Raw genomic sequence first — 6,011 nt, forward strand, 5'->3', positions numbered from 1 at the left:
CTAATGTGACTGGTGCCTTTAAGGAAGAAAATGAAGAGAGATTAGGGCATTAAATTCCCAGCCAGCAGAGTGGCCATCCATAGTCAAACCAGAGAGGCCTAGAAGAAATAGCCCTGGTCCAGCCAGTAAGGTCTTTCTACCCAGTAATGATGACCTGAGTTTGAGGAGTCTTGCCTTTCTTGTGGCGCCCTCTTCTGGCCTGACATGTATTTCTGTTTTCCGGAGGGTTGTCTACGATTTCATTTGCTACATAGGGATATACCATTTTTTCCCTATTTCACTTTCTTTTACAGATTTTTTTTTAAGTTTTGTAGTGCGCGCGCGTGTGTGTTGGTGAGTATGTCCTCATAAGTGCAGGTGAGTTTAGAAGGCAGGAGAGGGTATGCACGTCAGGCAAGCTCTGCAGACTCTTTACAAGCTCTTGTAATCCCCAAAACTGGGATTACAAGACTGCTTAACAACTTTTGTTCCTTCTGAAAGCTTAAAGTATTGGAACATGGAACAAGAGTTAGCAAACAGCCGGTGGCTCACGCCTGTAATCCCAGCACTCTGGGAGGCAGAGGCAGGCGGATCTCTGAGTTCAAGGCCAGCCTGGTCTACAGAGTGAGTTCCAGGACAGCCAGGGCTACACAGAGAAACCCTGTCTAGAAAAAAACCAAATCCAAAAAACCAAAAAAAAAAAAAAAAAAAAAAAAAAAAAAAAAAAAAGAGTTAGCAAACTAAAATCCTAGCTCAGAACGAGAGGCCGTGAGGGCTGGACACTAGCTACCACTCTGCTATTCTGTTCCCGACTGTGCTGCTTTGAAAGTGATAAGCAAGGGGAGGGGCTGAGCAGTACAGGAGAGATAAGAATTTGAAGAACTGACCAAAACACACTGAGCTGAAAATGGTTTAAAAACAAACAAAGCCGGGCAGTGGTGGCGCACTCCTTTAACCCCAGCACTTGGGAGGCAGAGGCAGGCAGATTTCTGAGTTGGAGGCCAGCCTGGTCTACAGAGTTGAGTTCCAGGACAGCCTGGACTACACAGAGAAACCCTGTCTTGAAAAACCAAACCAAACAAACAAAAACAACAGCTACAAAACAACAAAAAGGGTTCAGAGTCAGCTGAGCTTGCAAGCACCAGGCTTTCTCTGGGGAATCTAGGGGAGATTCCTACATTGGAAAAGATGAGCTCAGATTACTGGGGAGACAGACCCAGTGCAGCCCTTGGGCAGTACAGCCCAGGACTGGAGCACTTGCCTGCCCTGACAGTTCTCTGGCTGGGTGGCACCTTCTCTTCATTATTTTACTCTTGAACTGTATTTTTCCAGAGCTCAGAAGCTCTGACCTGAGATAGGCAGCTAGCTGTGCACACTTGTCCAAGGATCCTAGCGGGTGCTTCTAACACTTTCTAGAACCTAAGGTAGCACAGAGCCTTTCCTGTTGCTGTCTCTGTTTTGACTTTTGTTGCTTATTCTTTGTCAGACCACGTGACAGATGACTAACGGACCATTCGCCATAGTTCCTAGAGAGCTTCTCACTGTTTAGCTGCTGTTTCAATGACTTCTGTTTTCTTTTTTGAACTTTCTAAATTCCTTTTAGTTAGAAAATAAGCATTGATAATATAAAAGGAGCTAGTTTTAGAAATATGTATGTTGCAGGGTGGTGGTGGTGCGAGTCTTTAATCCCAGCACTCAGGGAAGCAGAGGCAGGCAGATCTCCGAGTTCAAGGCCAGCCTGATCTACAAGTTCCAAGACAGCCAGGGCTATACAGAGAAACCCTGTCTCAAAAAGCAAAACAACACAAAAAAGCAAATGTGGGAGGCAGAGGCCAGGACTGCCCCCAGCTGTCCAGAGGAGTTCCCCTCCCAGTGGGAGGCTTTAGGCAGAAGCTGGACCTTGACCATGCAGCAGAGTAAGATGTTCAGGGATAGGGGTGGTGGAGTATGGGGGGAGGGTCGGTGCTGAGAGTAGAGGTTAAGAAATTCTGACCTTAAGTGAGCCTAGCTCACTTGCTGCCTTTAACAGCCTTGCTTAGAATGCTTGGAAAGGCCAGGCAGTGGTGGCTCACGCCTGTAATCCCAGCACTCTGGGAGGCAGAGGCAGGAGGATCTCTGAGTTCGAGGCTAGCCTGGTCTACAGAGTGAGTTCCAGGACAGCCAGGGCTACACAGAGAAACCCTGTCTCGGAAATAAATAAATAAATAAATAAATAAATAAATAAATAAAATAAAAGAATGCTTGGAAAGAAAAAGCACATCATCTATGGGGCTTTTGTGTTCCTTTCAATTGCATTGAAGTTTCCTGTCAGTCTTCAGGAAAGACAAACTCGATCCTAGCAGTAGAGTTTCTTTCCTTTCTTGCCCCCCTGACTGCTCCCCAACTTTCTACCTTGCCTCACACACACCTGTATCTAGTCCCTATATATTGTGAATTCTTCCTAGCAAGCTTTGAACATGTGTCCCTGCTTTCTGACCTGCTGTACTTAGTTGCTCTGGGTCCCGATGCAAGTGTCTCTGCACAGCTGCATGTGTATAGACAAAGAATGACGAGGACGAGATAAGGAGGCTGTCTTAGACTCTGAGGTGACTTTTTTGTTGTTGTTGTTTTTAAAACAATTTTTAGTATTGCTTGCATTTTTTAAACCAGAAGTATGTCATTTTCAGTCTAGATGGGAGGAGTTTAAACGGCATCATGTTAGACTATGGCCCTTCTTAATAAAAACAAGTCAACTCCTTTGTCTTGTTCTCAGCCGCTGTGCTGGAAACTGTGCCAAGCTGAGGGCATAAGGGTAAAAAGTATTTAGCACACCAGAACAGACACAGGAAATATTGATTAAAGATGGATGGTTCGGCAGTTGAAGCACTCCCTGTGTAAGCATGAGGCCTGGAGTCCAGCTCTCCAGAAACCCATGTAAATGCCAGGTGGGCACGGTGGCCCACTGTAATTCCAGGAAGATGTGCTGGCTAGTTTTATGTCAATTTGACACATTTTGGAAGAGGAACCGTCAATTGGGAAAATGTCCCTACAAGATTGGCCTGAGGACAAGCATGTGGTGCATGTTCTTCACTGATAATTGATTTGGGATGACTTAGCCCACTGTGGGTGGCACCATTTGTGAGCTTATGGTTTTGGGTGCTATTAAGAAAGCAGGCTGAGGAATGGTGCCACCCACAGTGGCCTGAGGAAGCCTTTAGAGGCAAACCAGGAAACAGCATTCTTCCAAGGCGTTTGCTCTAGTTCCTGTTTCATCCCCCTCAGTGAAATAAATGTGTTCCTCCATTGCTTTTGGCTATGCTATGGAGTTTTATCACAGTATAGAAATCCTAACTATGACAGAGACCAAAAGACAGGAGATCACCAGATCAAGCTGGCTAGCAAGATTAGCCATACCAGTGAGCTCTGGACTTGATTTAGAGACCTTACCTCAGTGAATAAAGTGGAAGAGTGATAAAGGACCATCTGCAGCCTCGCCCTCAGGCCTCCACATGCATGAGTTGAAGGCAGGCCTTCTTGTCTACAGTGTGAGTTCCAGGCAGTTATGTTGCTGGGACTGAGTGTAGCTTCTGATGTCCCTTCCAAAGACTGAGTCTCCTGCCAATAGCCGGCAGGTAGCTCTCAGCTGACCCAGCAGTCAAATGAAAGGGTGCAAACCATGCCACTCTCAAATATGCCACCCTGTCCTGGTGTTTTGAGAAAGCTGTTTAGCAACAGCCACAAGAGACACTTGTAACCTTTCTAAGAGGGAGATGAGCCCCAGCATGGGGGAAGAGGGGCTGAAAATCAGCCTTGTTGAACTAACCTTTCTCTTCCGAGTCATATGGCCATGATTAACCTCTTGCCTAGACTCCTTTCCCTCACAAATGCAATGGTTTTTGTGGTTACTGTAAAGAGACCATGACCTAGGCCACTCAGAACAGGAACCATTTAATTGGGAGCTTGCTTAGTTTTAGAGGATTAGTCTGTGATCATCATGGCAGGAAGCAGAGGCATGATGCTGGAGCAGTAGCTGAGAGCTTTACACACAGACCCATGGCCAACAGACACCTACTCCTGGTGTAGGCTTCTGAAACTTAAATGCCAACCCACAGTTACATACCTCCTCCAAGGCCACACCACCAAATCCCAGACCATGGGCCAAATATTCAAACTTGAGCCTTTGGGGACCATTTTCATCTAGATCACCACAGTGGCCTTTGCCTTGGTCCAACAACTCAGAATCTCTTTTGTTTTCGGAGAAAATCTGCCTGCCTCTGCCAGGATTAAAGGTGTGTGTGCAAGCACAGTCCAGAGTTTAACTTCGGTCCTTGTTTTTTGAGTACTCTGTGCTGTGGAAAGCATGTATTCCATAGATAGGTGTGCTTTTCTCCTGTTCATGTCAAGCCCCATCACCCCAAGAAAGCATGGGTGAAACTTTCTCTCCCATAGATAAATGAGACCACTTTGAAAGTAGACTCTCCAGTTCCAGTCAGGCTTTGGACGACTAATCCATCGTCTTTCCTCATGAACGTCTTTTCTCACTCTACCATGTATATCCCAGAGATCAAACTCAGGTCATAAGCTTGGTGGCAAGTGCCTCTAACAAATGAGCCATCTCACCAGTCCCAAATCTTGAATACTTAGTAAATTTTAATGTAGGTCCTACAAGAATCCAGTAGAAAATATATAGCTCTATAAACTAAAAAAAAATCAGATGAATGGCATTTCCGGTGTTTCTCAAGTGTTAGCAATGCTTGGGACTTCAATGTGCAGACAGGATTCCCTTCTGAGGGAGGGAAGGTCTGCAAGGCCTGACTCCAGAGATATGCCTTCTCCAGCAAGGCCGCACCTCCTAATCCTTCCCAAACAGTCCCACCAGTTGGGGACCAAGCACTCAAATATATGAGCCTGGGATGTGGGTAGGAGTTCACCTCCAAACTACATTAGTCTCTATCTTCTAAGGGAGTCAACTTCACTTAACATTTCCCCATCAGCTGTCTAACTTCAGTCTGTTTTGTCCATCCATTTTGTTCTCTTAGGCGGAGTCTAAGGCTGGCCTCAAACTTGTAGCAATCCTCCTGCCTCACTCCATGCCTCTGCCAGAACTAAGGTGTATGTAAGCACAATCCAGGGTTCTTTTTTGTTTTGTTGTTGTTGTTATAGTTGTTTTGGAGACAGAGTCTACATACCCTTGGCTGGCCTGGAATTCATTATATATACTAGGCTGGCCTCAAACTCATAGAGATCTGGCTGTCTCTACCTCCTAAGTACTGGAATTGATTCTTTATATCAAGGAAACTAGCAATCTTATTGAAACAGAAATTCTCTCCAATAACCCTTTGTGTTAGTAACTTTAGTAACTTTTTTTTAAAGATTTATTTTATGTGAATAAACTGTAGCTGTCTTTAGACATACCAGAAGAGAGCATCAGATCTCATTACAGATGGCTGTGAGCCACCATATGGTTACTGGGGAATTGAACTCTGGAGTGCTCTTAACCACTGAGCCATCTCTCCAGCCTGGTAGCTTATCTTTATAGCTATATATATATATATATGTATGTATGTATGTATATCTCCACAGTCAGTAAAATAAGACAAAATATTTCTATTACATACATATACACACTTTACTGGATTACTTATCAAACTAGTATCTCCTACAACATCCAGCTATGTAAAAAATGCCCTGACCTCAGAAAAGCGGAAATAAAAACTTGTAAAACTCAAAACAAAAATCGTGTGTGTGTGTGTGTGTGTGTGTGTGTGTGTGTGTGCGCGCGTGTGTGCTTAAAATTGCACTGCTTACTTCACTATAGAAAGGGTGTCTTGGTGCCAGGACATTAAAATAAGGACTAAGAATTAACCACACACAGCCGGGTGGTAGTGGCGCACACCTGTAATCCCAGCACTCTGGGAGGCAGAGGCAGGTGGATTTCTGAGTTCGAGGCCAGCCTGGTCTACAGAGTGAGTTCTGGGACAGCCAGGGCTACACAGAGAAACCCTATCTCCAAAAAAAAAAAAAAAAAAAAAAAAGATTTAACCACACAATGA

Source organism: Apodemus sylvaticus, chromosome 13 (assembly GCF_947179515.1).
Source record: "Apodemus sylvaticus chromosome 13, mApoSyl1.1, whole genome shotgun sequence".
NCBI classification, from domain to species: domain Eukaryota; kingdom Metazoa; phylum Chordata; class Mammalia; order Rodentia; family Muridae; genus Apodemus; species Apodemus sylvaticus.